Source organism: Phoenix dactylifera, chromosome 4, assembly GCF_009389715.1.
Source record: "Phoenix dactylifera cultivar Barhee BC4 chromosome 4, palm_55x_up_171113_PBpolish2nd_filt_p, whole genome shotgun sequence".
In the NCBI taxonomy this organism is placed as follows: domain Eukaryota; kingdom Viridiplantae; phylum Streptophyta; class Magnoliopsida; order Arecales; family Arecaceae; genus Phoenix; species Phoenix dactylifera.
The window spans coordinates 28,047,594-28,069,800 of NC_052395.1; the positions used below are offsets into that span (position 1 = coordinate 28,047,594).

General features: G+C 41.0%; 1 non-coding gene across 1 annotated transcript; it reads left to right on the forward strand.

Annotated features, from left to right (window-relative positions):
• The first annotated feature begins 20,776 nt into the window (after positions 1 to 20,776).
• On the forward strand, positions 20,777 to 20,882 carry LOC120110710. The gene has a single exon (XR_005511850.1). It is a non-coding gene; the product is annotated as a small nucleolar RNA R71 (small nucleolar RNA).
• Positions 20,883 to 22,207: the final 1,325 nt, after the last annotated feature.

A 22,207-nucleotide genomic window follows, 5' to 3' on the forward strand; every position in this document is an offset into this window, starting at 1 on the left:
AATAGCAGTCTCTAAGTAATAAACTAAAACCAGACGGTAGTCGCAGATGGTAGGTGCCGACAGCCACAGCAGCAACTTTTGCCCCGTTGCCAACCCGAAGGGTTACCGCACCTTCCGCCAGCCTTCTACTTTCTTTTAGACCCTGCATGGTAGTGCACAGATGAGCACTAGAACCAGAATCTATAACCCAACTAGAAGTAGAAGAAACCGTTAGATTAGTTTCAATTATGAGCAAATCTATACCTTCTGAAGGTTTGTCACCTTTCATGTTTTTCAGGCTCTCGAGGTATGAAGGACAGTTCCTCTTCCAGTGGCCGTCGACATTGCAGTGGAAACATTTTCCTTTGTCATTAGCCTTTTTCTTTTGAACTTCCTTCTTTGGCTTCTTGTCTTTCTTCTGCTTCTTTGCAGGCTTCTTTTTCTTCCAAGTAGACTTTCTCTTGGAACCAGAAGTCAACTCAGCAGCAAGGACATTGCCCCTTGAACCTTTCAAGGCTCCCTCAGCAGTTACCAACATGTTGATCAGTTCAGTCTTAGTGCATTCAATCTTATTCATGTGGTAGTTTACTATAAACTGACCAAATGAATCAGAAAGTGACTGTAGGATCAAATCCACTTGCAATTCCTTGTGCATGTTCATTCCGAGCTTCTCAAGCTCCTCTAGGTCCTTGATCATAGTCAGACCATGATCATGGACAGACTGCCCTTCGCGCATCTTTGTCTTGAAGAGCCTCTTGGATACTTCAAAACGAGCTGTGCGACTCTGCTCACCATACAACTCTTGCAGGTGTGCCAGTATGTCCCTAGCAGTCTTGAGATTCTCATGCTGGCATTGGAGTTCATAAGACATGGATGCCATCATATAGCATTTGACTCTAATGTCATCATCCAGCCACTTTTGATGCATCTGTCGCTGAACATCAGTAGGACGTGCTGGTATTGTGGGGATATCTGAATCGAGTATGTAGCCTATTTTCTCACAGCTCAAAACAATTTTGAGATTCCTAAGCCAGTCCTTGTAATTGGTTCCGGTCAATCGGTTGGTCTCAAGAATACGGGTCAAAAGGTTTGAGGCTGACATTATGATCTGCAGAGAGTAAAGATTCTAGTTAGACTTTTGTACTTTGATCCTTATTTGTTCTAAGGTCTTTTAAAACAAATGTAACTCCCACTATTTTCTCGATTTCCTCACACTCCCCTGGTAGGAAAACGGAAATCCTACACGACTAGGGTTTCTAGTGGGTACTGCGGTTCCACCGATTTACATGCCACCTCACCTAACAGTTATTGATGACACATAGATTGATGAATGTACAACTCTTGTACAATGCTTCTCAAGCATGTTGCAGTGCTTCTTGATCTCTAAGCCATGAAGACCTCACCTAACAGTTATTGGTCCCATTTCTTAGTTAAGTCAGACCCACCGTATAACCGTAGGAATAAAGTCGTCATTGGGTCCTCACCTAACAGTTATTGGTGCCCAACCCCACCTTTACCCTACAACATCTCATGTCTATAGAGAGGTCCAGCCCCCCGATGCAACTTGCCCACTTTGTCCAGCCGAGACAAATCAACATCAGAAAGACCTTAGCAGCTCTACTACAGTGGAAGACCTATTGACTTAATATTGGTTAATCAGGTCTTAGTGTTTGCAACTTGAGCTCTTCATAAGAGGTAATCGAACAATTGGCCAGGTAAGCAGGTGGGAGGCTCCCTTTACTCAGAGAGTAAGGTCCTAATTAAGTAACCACCTTTCATGCTTTTCTAGACACCAATTAGATCAATTAATCTAATATGACTTGCTCATGTCGGTTCACTCTCGACTTGATTGAGGAGGTTTTAATTTAGGTCTCAATTGGGTTTGCTACATCACATGTAAACCTATCTACCCGACTCACATTCACATCACATGCAAACGGCACATTGCAGGCAGTTATAATCGCAGCAATAATTAAAGCTAAACTTTAAATAGGTGATGATCATGGATTCTAATTAGGTCGTATTACAAGCACATGCACGTCAATCGATCAATTGGTCTTCAACTCTTGAATTGGTTCCAAGCCTCCTTGATTCGATCCTTGACCAACTCTTGATCCAATCGCCATCAACCGCTTAGACCCCTGTTCATCTCATGCCTTGTCTTCAACTTGATCGTTGACGTACATCACATCACAGAAATACAACTAGATGTAAAATAAAAATAATAATAAATTACATCTTTTTTTAGGAGGCACGCAGGCCTCTCAAAACATCAAATAAGATACATGCAAGCATCTGTAAAATTACATGACATTGCAGATCACATCGCAGGTCTTTACATTTAATACCAAAAGGGTTTGAATCCTATGATCATCACCATATGCAACAATTATAATTTTCAGATCTGATAATTAATTGAATGTCTCATGACATAGGTTGCTGATCATGCTAATCATGATTCTAAACTTTGTAATCACATTAACAATGCTATTAGAATCATCCTTTTATCATATAAAAATCAGCATATAAAAATCAGCACCCTAGAAAAATTCTGCATGCAGAAAATTTTCAGCATGCATGATCATTCAATTTTCAGATCTAATAAGCCTACTTATAATTAATTCTTACCTTAAACTACGAAGCCTAGGCTCTGATACCACTGTTGGGAACCCGCCTATGCCGCTGATATTTCAAAACAAAAATCAGATTGCAGCGGAATCGGCATAAGCGGGATCGACGTTCATCGCATGAACGCTGTTTCTAGACCGTTCGTAGTTAGATAAGGATTAATACTTTTAAAACCTTTAGGGAGATCAAATCTTCACCTTGTGCGGGTAGATGATCACCGCAAACTGAAGCTCGTGGTTTTAGGTTGAGGGTTCGTTTGAAGCCGTTCAAACGTCCGGCCTCTACGGGTATACCCACGAAGCAGAGGACCTGATCAAAGATCTCTTGTCTTCCCGGGGTGCTAGCTCCCTTGCAAAGACTTCTTTTGATGGCTGATCTCCTCTCTTTCTTTCAACTCTTGAATATGCTTGAGAGGAGGAAGAAGAAGGATGAAGAAGAGGATGAAGAAGAATCCCCACGCAGCCTTCTTTTCTTCCTTGCGTTGGATGAAGGAAGGGAAGGGGAGGAGGCCGCCAACACTTGGATCTTCTTCTTCCCTTGCTTGCGGCTGAAACAAGGAGAGGGAGAGGGTGGCCACGGCACAAGAGGGAGAGGCTTCAATGCTTCTAGGGCGCCGGCCTCATATGCCCTTTTATAGCCATCAAGGGCTCCTCCAAAGTAGGAGCCCTAGATGACTTTCCAAAGAGGGGGCGCCGGCCCCCTCTCTTGTGCCGCACCAAGTGATCAAGGGGGAGGGGCTTGCGCCCCTCCCTCTTGGTAAACCCTAGTCCACATTAGGGTTTGCATTGCCCTAATGTGGTCAAGCCCTAATCCTATTAGGCTTAGCCCAAGGGTGAACCAATGGATCCAATCTAGGTAAGTCCTAATCCAATTAGTACTTGAATCAATTTTGACTCAATTGAACTCTTCAATCCTAATCCAATTAGGAGTCTTATTGATTCATTAGATTAATAATTAATTGTGACTTAAGAAACCCTAATCCATATTAGGATGTATTTAATTTTAGTCCTAATCCAATCAGGACTCAATTTGAATCCGAAGTCCTAATCCAATTGGGACTTCTAGGAATCCTATTCTAAGTAGGAATTCACATTGAATTCAAAATCCTATTCTAAGTAGGATTGTGGGAATCCTAATCCAAGTAGAAATCCCAGTCCTACTCCAACTAGGATTCCCAGTCCTAATCCAATTAGGACTCTAGGAATCCTACTCGAAGTAGGACTCTTGTTTCAAGTCCAATTAATTAATTCCCTTTGTTCCTTCTTCAACTGAATATCAATCGAATTGATTACTTGTGATTCCCAATCACTATTCAACCATCAGATCGGTCAATACTTCTAGTGTGTGTGACCCCATAGGTTCTACTCTGACTGGTAGTGAGATATATTGTGATCTCTATCACAATATCATTGAAGACTCCTTTCAATGGGTTGGAACGATTCCAACTCAACTCATTAGGGTTTATCGATCATCAAGATAATCTCTATGAGTCCCACCATCCACCAGTGACACCTAGCAGCATGTAGTGGCTACCCAGCAGAATAGAATGGTGAACCTCTAGGTGCAGTTAATATGTGATACAGTCCTACTATCGTGGATCCCTACAGGACGGAGGACATGGACAACTCGTCAAACCCCATCGTCTGTCATATGTGAAGATTCATTCGACTTAAGTTCGAGAGTGGAAAACTCTTTCTCCACTGTGCATACAGTCCCGGCCGAGGTCTTACGAACTCAGTCTTATAAATCACATAGGATCTCTCCTTATCTATCAAGGTCGATAGATTCCTTATAGGTGCATACCCTACTCCTACAGTGAACTTACTGCAGCCAATCTACACTGCATGGACCCATATGGCTAGAGACCATGTATGTGTGCAGTCAAACTACAATAACCTCACTGTGAGTAGCCGAAGCACCGCAGGTCAAAGGACCAGTCACACTACTGCAACATCAAGCAAGTCACTGACGAGTGGATAGACATCCAAGTGACTTCTTGTCTTGGTCACGCTCAGTACCCTTGTTCTCTAACAAGCACCTGCACTATCACTTCAGTGTCCCTACACTGTGGACTCAAGTCTCGTCCATCTAGAAGGAAAGTGATCTGTGCACTGATCGGATCGATCACCGTCCTCGTGATGATCCATTGATCAGGAGCATTTAGAAATTAATCACCAATGATACATGGCTCAAATTCTCAACTCTTGAGAATATGTATCATCATCTTATTAATTTCTTGGACGATTCATAGACACATAAATAATATGAATGAAAAGATGCCTTTTATTTATTCAATAATAAATAGTCAAGTACAAAATTATGTCCCTAGAAATAACAATGTATCAGCCAGATTGGCTTCTAGGGCATACATCTAACACCCACCCTGTCAGAGGCTTGATTTGGAGCTGGGGACCCTCCTGCCCGATGGCCAGGCTCTTCTCACATCGGGCGTGATGGGCGAGCTGCAGCCTTGGGATGCGCAGGGCATTGGGAGAGGCCTAGATGGGGTGAGCAGGTGGAGGCTGCCCTTGGTGGGAGCGAGGCCGGGGGCCACCCCGTGTCGCATTCGGAGGAGAGTCTGGCCGAGCCACTGACGCCAGGAGGGGGCACGGACCACCCAACTATTGTGCAACGAGTCAGGGCGGCAGTCATGCGTGTCGTATCCACTGCAGGTGATAAGGATAAGCAGGGGGGCCTAGGCCGCGAGCTTGAGGCAGCCTCTGTGACCCAGGGGGAGGATGAGTCTAAGGCCGACTATGTGGACTGTGATCCATGAAGATCTTAGCCTGAAATTGTAGGGGGCGGTCAAGCCGTCATTCATGTCCTCCTTTAAGTGGTTAGTGCAGTTCCACTGTCCGAAAATTATTTTCTTTGTGAGACTCGATTATTTGGCGAGGGGCTCGTACGGCTGTGGCGGCGCCTGGGGAGGGATAGGGAGACATATGCAGTCGATTCCCAGGGGCTATCGAGAGGTATCCTATTCTTGTGGAGGCGAGGGGTGGCGAGAGTTGATGTTTTCCACAACTGCCTCTAATAGGTAGTTATGATCATGTCGGAACCTGATGCTGCTCCGTGAGTGCTGTGTGGTGTGTACGCGAGCACGGATTACAGGGTTAGGAGAGTCCTTTGGCAGGAGATCACCAATCTTGCCGCCCAAGGTGTTCCGATGGTGGTAGTTGGTGATTTCAATTGTATGTTGAGTACGAGTGATAAGAGAGGAGGTGCAGCCTTCACAAATAGAGTGGACAGGAGGGAGTTTCGCGATTTTGTGTTATGAAATGGCCTAGTAGACTTAGGTTTCTTCGGACCACAGTTTACCTAGTGCAACAATGAGCTTAGCAGTGCTAGGGTTTGGGAGCAACTAAACAGGGCCTTTGCGTCCCCGAACTGGATCCTTCGATTTTTTATCTGTCGAGTTAGCCATTTACCTTGGATTGCTTCGGACCACTGCCCCCTGCTGATTTCCACATCATCGAGACCTAGTCATCACAGTCTCTTCTGTTTTGAGAAGGTTTGGCTATCGTACCCCCAGTCTTGGAATATTGTCCGTGATGCATGGCTCGTCCTGGTGCGTGGGGATGCAATGCAAAGGAAAGAAGACCTAGGAGAGTGGAGACCTAGGAGAGTAGGCAATATCTTCAGGAGAGTGGAGGGGTGGAGACTGCGATCGCTGAGTTGCAAAGGAAAGAAGACCTAGGAGGCGCGCTCTCGGTGGATGACATGGTTGACCTTCGGGGGCTTTTAGCGACTCACCACTCACTACTATGACAGCACGAGATCTTCTGGCGACAGAAATCTCGGGTTCAGTGGGTAAGTGAGGGTGACCATAATACTAGGTTCTTCCATCGGACTACGATTGTTCGGAGACAGCGGAGCATGATCCACTTTTTGCGAGATGGATCTGGCCATCGAGTGGAAGGCGAGCCTACTGTCAGACAGATCTTACTTGACTTTTTCCACGCCAGATGGACGGAGGATGAGGACTCTAGTGATAGAGACCATCTCCCGATGATGGATGTGGGTATTGATGATGATAAGAACGCAACCTTGGTCCAGCTGGTATCGGCATGGGAGGTGTAGGAAGCAGTCTGGGCTCTGGCAGCAGACAAGGCCCCGAGACTTGATGGTTTCCTCTTGTTCTTTTTTCGGCAGTATTGGGGTATCATTCAGGGAGCTATGGTAGAAGCTGTTCAGTGCTTTTTTACTTAGGCGGTGATGCCGGAGGATTGGAAGGTCACCTTTGTCACGCTCATACCGAAGCATCAGGAGGCGGCAGAGCCTATCATTTTAGGCCCATTAGTTTGTGCACAACCCTGTATAAGGTTGTGGCGAGAATAATGGTGGATAAGATGAAGCTCCTATTGTCTGGCATTATTAGCCAAGAGCAGGGGGATTTTGTAGCTGGCAAAAATATTTTCCATAATGTTATGTTGGCCCAGGAGATGATGTGGGATCTTCAGCGAGCATTGAAGTGGCGAAGCTTGATGGCTATCAAGCTGGATATGGAGAGGGCTTACGACAGGATCAGGTGGAGTTTTTTTTCAACAGGCACTGAAGGCTTATGACTTCCACAGGTGGTGGATTGGATGGGTCCTGGGGTGCGTTCGGGGCCAAAGTTCTCTATCTTGGTCAACGGCACACCGTCATCTTTCTTCGAATCCACCATGGGGCTGCATCAGGGATGTCCCTTACCCCCATATTTGTTTATTATCTGTGCTAACATTTTGTCTTGTGATTTGCAGAGAGTGTATGCCAGCCGGGAGCTGGAGGCCTATGTTCCAGCACCGGGGGCTGGACCTCTTTCCCCCATACTTTTCGTTGACTATTGTCTTCTTCTGGCCAGGGCGCAGATTTCTGATACACGGGTCCTCCGTAGGGTGGTGGCGGGCTGCTGCGCGGTGTCCAGTCAGAGAATAAACTTCATGAAGTCAGCTATCCATTTCAGCCCGAGCACGAAGAGCAGGGTGATACCTTTTATTGATCAAATTTTAGAAAGGTTGGCAGGTCATAAATTTTATTGCTTCCAAGATGGCTATTCCGGTTACAACCAAATTGCAGTTGATCTTGAAGATCAGGACAAGACCACTTTTACATATCCTTTTGGCACTTTTGCTTACAAGAGAATGCCATTTGGGTTATGTAATGCTCCTGCAACCTTCCAAAGATGCATGCTCTGTATTTTCTCTGACATGGTCGAGCGCTTTTTGGAAGTCTTTATGGATGTTTTTTCGGTTTTCGGCTCCTCTTTTGAAAACTGTGTAGACCATTTAAGGCTAGTCTTAATTCGATGTGAGGAGAAGAATCTAATCTTAAACTAGAAAAAGTGCCATTTCATGGTAACTAGGGGAACTGTTCTCGGGCATGTCATTTCATCTGAAGGAATTGAAGTAGACGAGGCTAAAATTGACTTAATTGCTAACTTACCCAATCCAAAAACTATCAAAGATATACGCTCATTTTTGGGTCATGCAGGATTTTATAGGAGATTCATTAAAGATTTTAGCTCAATTTCTAAACCCTTATGTAATCTCCTTCAAAAGGAAACCCAATTTGCGTGGTCTGAAGAATGTCAAAAAGCTTTTGATAAACTTAAAAGCTTGCTGACTTCTGCTCCCATCATGCAACCACCAGACTGGTCGCTTCCTTTTGAAATTATGTGTGATGCTAGTGAATATGCAGTTGGGGTAGTTCTAGGGCAAACAAAGGAAAGGAAGCCTTATGTTATCTACTATGCAAGTAAGACTTTAAATAGTGCACAAATGAATTACACCACTACGGAAAAGGAACTACTCGCCGTAGTATTTGCACTAGACAAATTTAGGTCTTACTTGATTGGATCCAAAATCATTATCTACACTGACCATGCTGCCCTTAAGTACCTTCTTTCAAAAAAGGATGCTAAGGCGCATTTGCTTAGGTGGATCCTTCTGCTCCAAGAATTTTTTCTAGAAATAAGGGATAAAAAAGGGGTAGAGAACGTCGTAGCTGATCACTTGTCCCGTCTCACTCTTCCAGATTCACCCATAAGAGACACTTTCCCTGATGAGCAACTCTTTGAGATCACGTCGTCACCCTGGTTTGCAAACATTGCAATTTTTCTTATCACGGGTGAACTCCCGATTCATTGGAATAAACAGGACAAAAGAAAATTTCTGACCGAAATAAAATTTTTTTTCTGGGTTGATCCTTATCTTTTCAAATACTGCCCAGACCAAATTATTAGGAGATGTGTACCTAATGACGAATTTATTAGTGTCATTTCCTTTTGTCATTCTGAAGCTTGTGGTGGTCATTTCTCTACTAAGAAAATGACTGCAAAAATTTTATAGTACGGTTTCTACTGGCCCACCTTGTTCAAAGATTTTCATAACTTTTGCAAAACTTGCGAGCGTTGTCAAAAGTTAGGTGGGATAACTCGTAGGAATATGATGCCCCTCAACCCATTTTTAATTATCGAAATATTTGATTGTTGGGGAATAGATTTTATGGGTCCATTTCCTCCTTCATTCGAAAATCTGTACATTTTAGTAGCTGTAGATTATGTCTCTAAATGGATTGAGGCAATTCCTTCAAAGAATAATAACCATAAAACTATTTTAAATTTTTAAAAGAAAACATTCTTTCCAGATTTGGAACGCCTTGAGCCATTATCAGTGATGGGGGTTCACACTTCTGTAATAAGCCTTTTCAGGCTTTAATGCGAAAATATGGGATCACCCATAAAGTCGCCACCCCTTATCATTCACAAACAAGTGGACAAGTTGAAGTATCCAATCGATCAATTAAGAATATTCTGAAAAAACGGTTAACCCAAATCGCAAAGACTGGTCTTTGTGTTTAACTGATGCACTTTGGGCTTATCGTACTGCTTTTAAAAGCCCGATTGGTATGTCTCCGTACCGTCTTATTTTTGGCAAACTATGTCACTTGCCTGTGGAATTGGAGCATAGGGCCTACTGGGCTATTAAGAGATTTAATTTTGATATGGATAAGGCTAGTTCACTATGCAAACTTCAACTTAATGAACTAGAGAAAATCAGGAATGAAGCATATGAGAATGCTCGAATTTATAAGAACAAAATGAAAGTCTTCCATGATAGAAATATTCTAAGGAAAATATTTGAGCCTTCCCAGAAAGTTCTATTGTATAATTCAAGACTTCATTTATTTCCAGAAAAATTGAGATCTAGGTGGACCGGCCCGTTTATAGTTAAAACTGTTTATCCGTATGGAATCGTTGAGATAGAGAATCCAAACACCGGTAATATTTTTAAAGTAAATGGCCAACGTTTGAAGTTATTTTTGGATAACTTTACCCCAGAGGTTGAATCGACCAATCCGAGAGATCCTGTTTATCAGGATTGATCTCTATATCTGCTAGAGATCCTCTGTTTGTATATAATTTTTCTTTCTTTCATTTTCTATTGATATGACAATTGGTGAGCACCAACAGTATGCGGTCATTCTATCAGGTAAATTCTAACCTTCAGCCTTATTATCCTTTATACAATCATATTTCATGCATTCATGTTGAAACATTGGGGACAATGTTGAATTTAAGTTGGGGGGAGAGATTACTGTATTTTTTCTATATACCAATTGTCATATCTTTCAAAAAAATAAAAAAATTTATAAAATAATAATAATAATAATAATAATAGTAATAATAACAAACATATATTTTGTTGCATTTAATTACCACTCTAATTTTTCTAAGCAAATAAACATGTGCAGCTATTAAGACAAGGAGCACATTATGACTTATTAGAGACCTATTATTAGATCCCCACACAAGTATTCAATGATAATAGGAAAGCCTCAGGAGTTCACTTGTGTTACCTATTTGTTTGTTGACCTTATTCGCAAGAGAAGTACGAGTATCCTTGTCCTAAAGTTCATGATTTGGTTTTCACATAAAGATAGAGTTTGAAATTCCTGGCTAGATCACCTGGGTGCTTTATGTTCTGACCTTGGTTGACCTATAGTCACAATACAGTCATCTTATTAAAAAAAAAAAAAGAAGAGAGAAATAATACAGTTTGTCTTCACTGAATAACCGGGCCTCTTGCCTACAAAGCAGCGAGTGTTCGCGTAAAAAGGTGAAAATGACTGAAATAAGTGACTAGACTGGCCTCGTGGCGTAGTCTGGTTCGAGTAATTAAGTCCGAGGGGTGTTTCACCTAATGCCTTGAGCCAACTAGATCAAGAGTCATTGACCCAAAGCTCGTACATGGACCTTACTAGAGCCTAATGGAGTTGGACTGTTGTAGTCATTTTGATTTTTAATATATATATATATATAGTTTAAACATGAGTGGGTTAGTTAAACTAAAACCAAGTGACATGTGGATGATTGGTTTGACTCCATTATTTTAGAACTCTGTGTATCTGGGATGTCTAGTTGGGATTGATAGCTTCATTTTTATATGCGAACCATTCTGGCAAATAACATGTGATATTCGGAAAATTTAATGGGTCGGGAGCTAACAAATGGTAGTTAACACTTGTGAATTTAAGTAGTGCACCTAGAACTCAAAGGGTACCCAATTGTGGTGGAGGTATTGGTATTCTGAGACGTCACATTTACATTTGTCTTAAGGGTTGCTATGTTTTAGAGTATCTTTTAAAATGATGTTTGTGGGTAACATCACTGCAAACCCTCACGAGACAACACTCGTCCACAAGGGTAACCTAGGGGTTTAACGGCTTGTTGCACGTGCTAAGTGCAATTGTAATGCTCTACGAAAGTGAGTTTTTATTTTAATTCATGCATATTGATATATATTAATAAAAATAAACAATACTTTTGCACTCTCATTTTATCATTTTCATACTAAATTGCTAGAGACTAGCAATAAGCTAGTTGGGGGGTGTGATGAGAGCACAAAAATAAAATTTTTATACCATCTTAATTAGTATTATAGCTAATCTTTATTAATAAAATTGATTAATTAATGTTTTATTTGTGTTTGAGTGCAAGTAATTCAAGAGACCCAATAACGCTGGGTTTGAGCCAAATGCATGGCAGCCCGAGCTCAACAAATCCCTAGCATCTCATCTGAGCTTCACGTCGCCCGTCATCCGCATGCAATCCATATCACTGTATCCAGATGTTTCAGCTAGCACAAGTGCCCGCGTCATGGAGATCCCAGCTCATTCACGTTGCCCCCGCATATTCCACGCCTACATGGAAAGTCCAGATGCAATCTTGTTCGCTCGTCCCATGCATCCACCTTCCAGATGCAACATTTCATCCGTGAAGCAACACCCCAACAGTTTTCTTCATCCCATCTACCGTGGCTCCCAACAAATAGAACACGCGTGAGGAGCTTCCCAGCGTCTTCCAACCATCCGTGGCAACATCCCATCTCCTCTGTTCAAGAACAAATTTCATCCATATGAAGAGTCTCCAAGTATCATGGCATCTCATCCGCCAAGGGAACACCGAAGCCAAACCAGCTCTTCAATTCAAGCCGCATCTCATTCATGGTTTCCGTCTTCCCTATTTCAAGAACAAAGTCCAATAGTTTCTGATCGGTTCTTTCAATTTCAAAAATAAACCACGCAATAGCACGTATCCTGTAGGATAGTGATTACGGGTGTCGGTCCACAGGGATTGAAGAATAAGTTATTTTTCTTTTAAAAGTAAATTAAGAAGGAGAATTTGCAAACTTGATTTAACTAAATTAATTCAAAGGGCATAAGCTAGAGTAAAAAGACTTTTGAGTTATCGATTAATAAGAGCTAAAAGTAAGATGAATGCAATAGTAGGAGTATTTTATGGGAAGAGATGTTTAGGGTTAGAATCCACCGATGGATTCGTAAATATGATGCTTTCAATGATTTAGATGCGTGTATGATCTGATTGCTCTTAACTACAAGTTAGGACAATCATACAAAAAGTTGAAATCTAACCCACAGTATGAGTCATCTAGGCCTGGTACAAACCATCTTCTCTAAGGATAGGCATGGTCTGTCCTACTTAGCATGATTCATCTGATGATTAATTTCTCAAAGATAAATCTAGTAGTTGCATAACAGTCTCCTCCAAACCACAGGTATTGGATTCGATTTCGATAAACTATATTAATTCATGCAGAGGCTTTCTACAAGATAAACATCTTACACAAATTAAACAAGACATTTCAAGATCAGAATTTTCTTAACTATGCAACTGTCTTACAATGCTAAAAATCAAAGAAATGCAACATAAATACTCATCCACGGCTTCATCAAACCCCTAAACCGAGGCTTAGCTGCTCATGGTACTCGTCATCTCCATTGGTTGGCTGAAGAAATTCTTTGCCATCTGCAAATGAAAGGCTATTCCCAAAATATCCAAAATACTCTCTCTCTCCCCCTCCTTTCTTTTTTTTTATTTCTTTTTTCTCTTCTTCTCTCTCGGCTGGATTCTTCTTTTCACCGAAACAGGGGGTCTCCCCTGTTTTCTTCTCCACCGAGCTCCCCTCTCAAAGCCGATGGCCACCCTCTTTATACCCATTCTCCCCCTTGATGGATCCACTGAGAGAGGAGGAGGGCGTGATGCTGGGAATGATCTCGCGGAGGCTTGATTGTTGCATGCGGGATCGCTGGAGAAGGGCGTGAATCCGTGGGAATGGCTGAATCTTGCGTTCCTTGATGGCTAGAAACGGAAGGAGGAGGCTCCGGATGAAGGGCGCCGCGGGATCGCTGGGAGGCTAATGCGGAATGTTTGAATCTCGGAGAAGACGGGGATGGAGCTAGAGATGAATGCCGCGCTGGGTTACCGGCTGCTGGGAATGATCTCGGGCGAAGATGGGGATGGAGCTCGAAATGGTGCCGATCCGGAAGGAGCTGGGTTACCGGCTCGTTGAATGCAGTCGGCTGGGATCGCGGTGAAGGGTGAATCACAGGGATCGGAGCTGGGAATCGATGGGATCTCTTCTTGGAACGAATCCGGGTGAAGCTCGGCTGATTTCTGACTGCTGGGAGGTGGAACGGGCGGCGGATGGCACGCGGTGATTGCGGCTGGCACGGAGCTGACGCGGTGATGCTGGATCTCGGCTGAGACGCGGAGGAAGCCGTGGAATCGACGGGAGGAAGGTGGACGGCCGAGATGCCATGCGGGGGAGGGGGGAAGAAGATAAACAGTGAACTTAGTTTTATATAATAATTTTTTTTTTAACACTGTTCATATGAACAGTGTTTTCACGGGACACTGTTCATATGAACAGTAAATCCACTGATTTTTATTAATTTTATTATATTCATTATTACTTTTTTTTTCTTGTTTTAAATTTATAAATTTTATATGAAGGCAGATAATGAATTGGTTGGAAATTGACTTTGGGTTTGAGGTGGGTCATGATCGTTGATTTGCTTGAACTTACTCTCGAGCCCAATGTCGTTTAATTTTTGTTAAACTGCTTCAGACCGGACTCAACAAGGCTAAAAGCAGGACCGTGACTTAATAAAAGGGTTAATCAAATATTTTTCCATACAATTATAACTTTTAATCTAATCAAGACCAAAGCCCATTTAATTATAACCTTAGCCGGGTCAACACAATCTCCTTATATGTTTTTCTGTAGTTTTCATGAAAGATTGCAATCAAGAGAGAGACAAGTTCAGAATCTGGTTTAAGAAAAGAATTATTTACCTCTTACCATAATTTAAATTTATTTCAATGTTTATTCAATTTCATGGTAAAATATGTATTTATCAGTTTAAAAACATTGATAAGTGCTATGGAAAGATAACTAAATTATAAATTATTAAGCACTTATCACACCCCCAAACCTATGTTTTGCTAGTCCTCGAGCAAAATAAAGAAAACCTCTAACTCACTTTCGCAGGCATCGCGATTGCATTTACCATATGCAACAAGGCTTTAAACCCCTAGGTTACCCTAGTGGACGAGTTATAGTCTCGTGAGGGTTTCCAGTGAAGATACCCACAAACTTCTAAAATTTTATTATTATTATTATTATTATTATTATTATTTATTTTTTATTTTTGGTTATTATTATTATTATTTTTTATTTTTTTATTTTATATATATATATTTAGATCGATTGATCTATGAAGTGAAAATCAAATTCCAAATGCATACTAGTAAAGAATTTCAAAAACTCTCTTTTTTTTATTAAAATCTAATTTAAGATACATAAATGATGAAAATTTCAAAGCACACACGGTTTTATTTACTAAATCAGCCCAAATCCTAGGTCAATATGCAATCTAAGTTAAAGTCATTAAGTTTCCGTTTAGGAAGTTGTAAGACTTATTTATACTGGAGTGCTCGGTGAAATCTGGACCGTACACAAGCTAAGGGTTCGGATCTCCAAAATATTGTTAATACTAGTAGTTTCCAAGGATTTGTCGAAAAGACCTACTCACTGATTCAAAATCATCTTATCTGCAGGATTTCGAGAGTTGTGGATGTTTACTTTAGTACCTCACGGGCTTTATCTGTAATATTCCAGTTTACTCGAATTTTTGCAACGACGGCTTTCACACTATTGTCTTTTCGGTCAATACAGCATTTTTTTCCTTTTTTTTATTTAAGAAAGATATATAAATTGTGCACTTTTACTCTTGTGGTGATTTCTCCATGTAACGAGCAATCAGTCGACAACTCTCACACCAGTTGGCATAAGGTGTCGGGCATCAAGACTCCCCTACGGACTTATGCTCGGAGTCCTCATCACAAGCCCACTTAACCTTTGACAATAGGTAGCCCTTTTCGATGTTCCTGACTAAATCCATTTTTATTGATGATTTTTTTTTTTTTTTTTTTTTGGATTAGATAAGTATGATTCATCAGGGTCCAAGGTTGCTACCATACTCTCAACATAATGTCGAGCCTAGACCTTAGAAGAGTCGGCCAGTGTGTAGTGAAATTCCAAAGTATTAATTAGCTTACAACTCCCTAAGAGAGACTTAATAAAAAGAACTTAAATTTGTATTACTTTCCACTAGTCATTGGGCTTTTTAGATTTTATATACCTTGTGTGTTTATCATTCTCGCATAAATGTATATAAATTAGGGTTTTTTTTTTTAACAAAATTTTTTTTTTAATAACTTTTTTATTAATATTATTTTATAAAAATGAAAATAAATACATTTTTTTTAAAAAAATATTTTTATTTTTTATTTTTTATTTATTTTTTATTTTTTTATTTTTTTATTTTTTATTATTTTTTTTTGACGAAAATCAAGATGAATACCCCCAAACCTAAACCTAACATTGTCCTCAATGTTAAGAAATAATCTAAGAGAATTGGGTTGCCTCCCAACAAGCGCTAAGTTTATTGTCTTCAGCCAGACATGGTGCATCCTTAATTATTTTGATAAATAGGGTTCGTCAAATTAAGGGATTCGATCAATTGCCCATTGGTAACACAGTCCACATAAGGTTTTAACCTTTGACCATTGACTTTTAAAATATGTTCACCATTGAGGTGTTGGATCTCTACTGCACCATAAGGAAAAACTTTTTTCACTACGAATGGTCCATCCCACCTAGAGCGAAGTTTATCCGGGAAGAGTCGCAACTTTGAATTGAACAGCCAAACCTTTTGACCAGGTTCGAAGGACTTACGGTTAATATTTTTATCATGAAAAGCCTTAGTCCTTGCTTTATAAATTTTAGCATTTTCATAAGCCTCATTGCGCAATTCTTCAAGTTCACTTAGTTGGAGTTTTCGGTTAGGACCAGCTACTGCCATGTCTAAGTTAAATTTTTTTATAGCCCAGAAAGCTCTATGTTCAAGTTCTACCGGTAAGTGACAAGCTTTTCCAAAAACTAATCGGTAGGGGGACATGCCAATAGGAGTTTTGTAGGCAGTACGATAGGCCCAGAGTGCATCATTTATCCTTTGAGACCAATCTTTCCTATCGGGACGTACCGTTTTCTCTAAGATGTGTTTTAACTCTCTATTGGACACCTCGACTTGTCCACTCGTTTGGGGATGGTATGGGGTAGCAACTTTGTGGGTGATGTTATATTTGCGAACCAAAGCCTCGAAAGATCGGTTGCAAAAATGAGATCCCCCATCACTGATAATGGCTCGGGGTGTACCAAAACGACAAAAGATGTTTTCATGTAAAAATTTAATCACAACCTTGTGGTCATTAGTTTTAGTGGCGACAGCTTCTACCCATTTTGAAACATAATCAACCCCTACCAGAATATATTCGAAACCAAAGGATGGTGGGAAAGGGCCCATGAAGTCAATACCCCAGACATCAAAGATTTCTACAATTAAAATAGGATTGAGAGGCATCATATCTCTACGAGAGATGGTACCCATCCGTTGGCACCGTTCACAAGTTTGGCAAAAGTTATGGGCATCTTTGAAAAGTGTGGGCCAATAAAATCCACTTTGTAAAACTTTTGCTGCAGTTTTTCTACCCCCAAAATGTCCCCCACAAGCTTGTGAATGGCAGAATGAAAGAATACTTTGAAATTCACATTCAGGGACACATCGACGGATGACTTGATCGGGACAATACTTGAATAAATCAGGATCATCCCAATAATAGAACTTTACTTGTGAAAAGAATCGGTTCTTATCTTGAGTTGACCAATCATCAGGAATTCGTCCTATGGCAAGGTAATTCACTATGTTTGCAAACCATGGCGTTTTTATTCTTTGTACCTCAAATAATTGTTCATCTGGAAAAGAATCGTGCAAGGGTGAGGTATTTTTACAAGAGGGCTCAAGAAGAATCCTAGATAAGTGGTCCGCTACGACATTTGCAGTTCCTTTCTTGTCACGAATTTCTAGGTCAAATTCTTGTAGTAAAAGAATCCATCGAATCAGACGGGGTTTGGTATCTTTCTTTGTAAGAAGGTGTCGAAGGGCGGCATGATCAGTGAATACGGTAACCTTGGATCCTAATAAATAAGATCGAAACTTGTCTAGTGCGAATACTACTGCTAGCAACTCTTTCTCAGTGGTGGTGTAGTTTAATTGTGCATCTGAGAGTGCTTTACTAGCATAGTAAATGACATGAGGTACTTTATCTAGCCGTTGCCCTAAAACTGCCCCAATAGCATAGTCGGATGCATCACACATTAGCTCAAATGGAAGCGTCCAATTAGGGGGCCGTATGATAGGTGCAGTGGTCAATTTCGAGCGAAGATTTTCAAATGCCTCCTCGCATGTTTTATCAAAGACAAAGGGAGTGTCCTTGGCAAGAAGATTGCACAAGGGTTTGGAAATCTTACTAAAATCCTGAATAAAGCGACGGTAGAAACCAGCATGGCCAAGGAATGATCGGATTTGTTTCACAGTTTTTGGTGGAGGAAGATTGGAAATAAGATCGACTTTGGCTTTATCTACTTCAATGCCCCTCTTGGACACGACGTGTCCTAAAACTATGCCTTCTTGAACCATAAAATGGCTCTTTTCCCAACTTAGTACTAGGTTGGTCTCCTTACATCTTTTCAAAACTAAGGTCAAATTGTCTAGACAATCATCAAAAGATAGGCCAAAAACTGAGAAATCATCAATGAACACTTCTAGAAAGTTTTCCACCATATCTGAAAAAATGGCCATCATGCATCGTTGAAAAGTTGCGGGTGCATTGCATAGTCCAAAAGGCATCCTCCTATATGCAAATGTCCCAAATGGGCAAGTAAAAGTGGTTTTCTCTTGATCGTCCGGGTAAACAGGTACTTGATTATATCCAGAATAACCATCTAAGAAGCAGTAGAAACCTTGACCAGCCAACCGTTCCAAAATTTGATCTATGAAAGGTAGAGGGAAATGGTCTTTCCTAGTCATCGAATTAAGTTTTCTGTAGTCAATACACACGCGCCAACCCGTGGTTGTGCGTGTTTGTATCAATTCTCCTTCCGTATTTTCAACCACAGTGATACCTGATTTCTTGGGTACCACTTGTGTCGGACTCACCCACTTACTATCAGAAATTGGATAAATGATTCCGGCATCTAATAACTTCACCACTTCTTTCTTGACTACCTCCTTCATGTTAGGATTGAGTCTTCTTTGCATTTCTCGGGTAGGCTTTGCATCATCTTCGAGATGAATTCGATGCATGCAAACAGAGGGGTCAACCCCTTTCAAATCGGCTACAGACCATCCTATGGCATGTTTATTCTCTTCTAGCACCCTCAAAAGTTTACCCTCCTGTTCAGTAGATAAGTTGGCTGCGATAATTACAGGGAGGCTATCTTCTGGTCCTAGAAAGGCATACTTAAGATTTGTTGGAAGTGGTTTTAACTCAAGTTTAGGTGGTGAATCAATGGAAGGACAAAGTGGCGCGCTAGCAATGGGAGGAAGAGGTTCAGGTCGGCTCTTCCAAGGAAGGGAACTCACAGGAGATTGATTGTCAAGTAAGATGTTAACTTCTTCTATGGCCTTGTCTATATCAAAGTTGTCAATGTCAAAATGGGCCAGACATGCCTCTAAGGGGTCATCTGCTAAGATATAGGGAAGGGCTTCCTCTACAAGATCATCCATTTCGTCAATTAGGCAACACTCATCTTCCCTCACATGTTGGTCAGCGGCATGAAACACATTCAATTTAATTTTCATGTTCCCGAATGATATATCCATTGCCCCAGTTCTACAGTTAATGCATGCATTGGCTGTCGCTAAAAAGGGACGACCAAGAATCACAGGGATTTGTTTTTTTAGGTTGGGCACATGTTCCATGTCAAGGACGATAAAATCTACTGGAAAATAGAATTTATCCACCTTGACAAGAACATCTTCAATCATCCCCCGTGGTATCTTCACAGATCGATCAGCCAATTGTAAGGACACCGAGGTAGGTTTTAATTCACCTAACCCAAATTTTTCATAGACTGAATAGGGTAGAAGATTCACACTTGCCCCTAGATCTAAAAGTGCTCGATCAATGGAGTTATCTCCTATGACACAGGAAATAGTGGGAGCGCCAGGATCTTTGAATTTTGGAGGGGTGTTGTGTTGGAGAATTGAACTTACCTGTTCAGTAAGTAAGACCTTTTTAGGCACATGTGTCCTAGATTTTCGCTTTTGGGTGCAAAGGTCTTTGAGAAATTTGGCATAGGAGGGAACTTGTTTGATGGCATCAAGGAGTGGGAGGTTGATTTTAACTTGTTTGAAGACCTCCATCATCTCTTCTAGTGAAGTTTCCTTCTTGCCAAAGGGAGTGGGTGCATTAAGTGCTTCAGGGAATGGAGCCTTTGGAATGTGGGTTGTAGCAGATGGTGAACTAGTTAAAGAAGGTTTTGGATTTTCATGTGATATGGTCTGTTCCTCTTCTTCACCTTCCTTATTGTTACTCTCCCCAACCTTATTATCTATTATACGTCCACTCCTTAGGGTAGTCAAAGCATTCGCTTGCTCATGATTTAGGCGAGTTTCTTGAGCCACATATTGTCCCCTAGGATTACTCATTGGTTGACTTGGAAGCTTACCTTCCTCTCGCTTGTTTAATGCATTAGCTAGTTGACCCATTTGAGATTCTAGCTTAGCAATTGATTGTGTGTGAGAGTGCAATAGTTGTGTATTTGCCTCCAAACCTTGAAGGGCAGTCAACACCTTCTCCTCAAAGGCTGTATTTCTTTGGGTTGGAGGAAGAGGATGCTGAAATTGAGTTGAGGGACGGTAGAGATGAAAATTCTGAGGGTTTTGAAAATTTTGGGAGAAGGGTTGGGAGGTATTAGAAGCTTGCTGCCTCCAAGAAAAATTTGGATGATTCCGCCATCCCGGATTATATGTATTGGAAAATGGATCATTACCCGGTCTGGGCTGTGTTTGGGCAGCATTGATGTGTTCTTGCACGAGTTCGGGATATTGGGGTGCTGAGGGGCACTCATGAATAGGATGCGATGGGCTAGAACAGATAGCACACACTTGTGCATGGGAAGAGCTAACGACATGTCCTCCTATCATTAGTTGGTCAATCTTATGGGACAATGCATCTACCTTGCTAGACAGGTCCATAGAATGACTTATTTCACAAATGGCCCCTTTTCTTTGAAAATTTGGGGGTGCTTGACGAGAACATGAAGCATGGTGGAGGGAGTTTTCATTAAGATTTTCAAATAATTGCCATGCTTCATGCTCATTTCGAAGCATGAAAGTCCCCCCACATGCAGCATCAATCATATGACGGTTTTGTTCAGTCAATCCATCATAGAAGCATTGCACTAGCTGCCACTTAGGTATTTGATGATGAGGGCATTTACGGATTAGGTCCCTAAATCTCTCCCAAGTTTCATGAAATTCTTCTCCCTCAGTTTGGGAGAAGCTTGTAATGGCACGTCTAAACTGGTTCGTTCTTCCTATGGGAAAGTATTTTTTAAGGAATTCTTGTTGCATTTGATCCCAAGAATGAATTGAGTTAGCTTCTAAAGAATTCAGCCATTGTTTGGCTCTATCTTTAAGGGAGAAGGGGAATAATCTAAGTTTTAAAGCATCATCAGTGAAATTTTGAATCTTGACAGTGGTGCAAATCTCAAGGAATTCATCTAGGTGTTTATATGGGTCTTCATTGGTGAGCCCATAAAAAGATGGAAGCATTTGGATCACACTAGACTTTATTTCATATTGTACCGCTGCTACTTCAGGTAATCGAATGCAAGATGGGGAAGTGTAAATGGTCGGAGTAAAGTACTCCCTCAGGAGTTTGGGTTGTTCTTCAGCCATCTTAAGAGGTGGGGATGATCCTAATGTTTTGATCTTAGCTCGAATGTTCCTAAGGGTTCGTTCTATTTCAGGGTCAAAAGGTAATAGGTTTTGTACTCTAGAACGACTACCGTGCATACACTAGTACTCGATCAATCAAGCATGCAATAAAAGAAAAACACATCAGTCCTTGATTTGTCCTAAAATCACTAGACAGCTCCTAACTGGTTTGAAGAGGGCACCTAAGCCTCCAATCCGGTCTAATGAACCGAGTTGACCAGGTAAGCTCCCAGGTAAGTGGAGGGGTCACGATGCGTTCACAAAGGTCCCACTTAAAACCCACTTGCCTCGAACAGATGAACTGTCTCCCTTATAGGGACAAAGCTTGCCTAGACATCAACTAAGCCACAGAGCGAAATTGGTGCAACTTTCGGTGATCTTCGTCCTATTGAGCTCGAATGTCCCTAGGGGCCAACGTCTAATTGATTTTAATTAAAGATGATACTATGTGAGATTGAGTTCACCTAAATTGGGCAAGAGTCCGGTGATGAAATCCGGCTCTTATCTTTTTGGGGTGATTGCCCTTACTATGTGCAAATTGATTTGTGTATGTGTATCAAGCATGCATTCACACTCTTGCTGAAATTGAAATCAAACAATCACCACAAAATTTCAAGCTAATAATTAATTTAAATAAGAAAGGTTTAGAGGTTACCAAAGGAAATTTCTCCAGCAATTTTAAATTTTTTTTAGCAAACCTCCAAAGCATTCCTTTCTGATAGCCCAGGTCTCCTCTTCGATTTCTGATCAAATAAGACCAAGAGAAAAAAAAAAAATTAGTAGAAGAGAAAAAGGAGATAAGAAAAGTAACAATAATAGAGAATAATTTTTTTTATATATATATATTTTTTGAAAGTTTTTTTTAATTAATTAATTTTTTTTATGATAGGAAAAATAACTATGCAAGCAA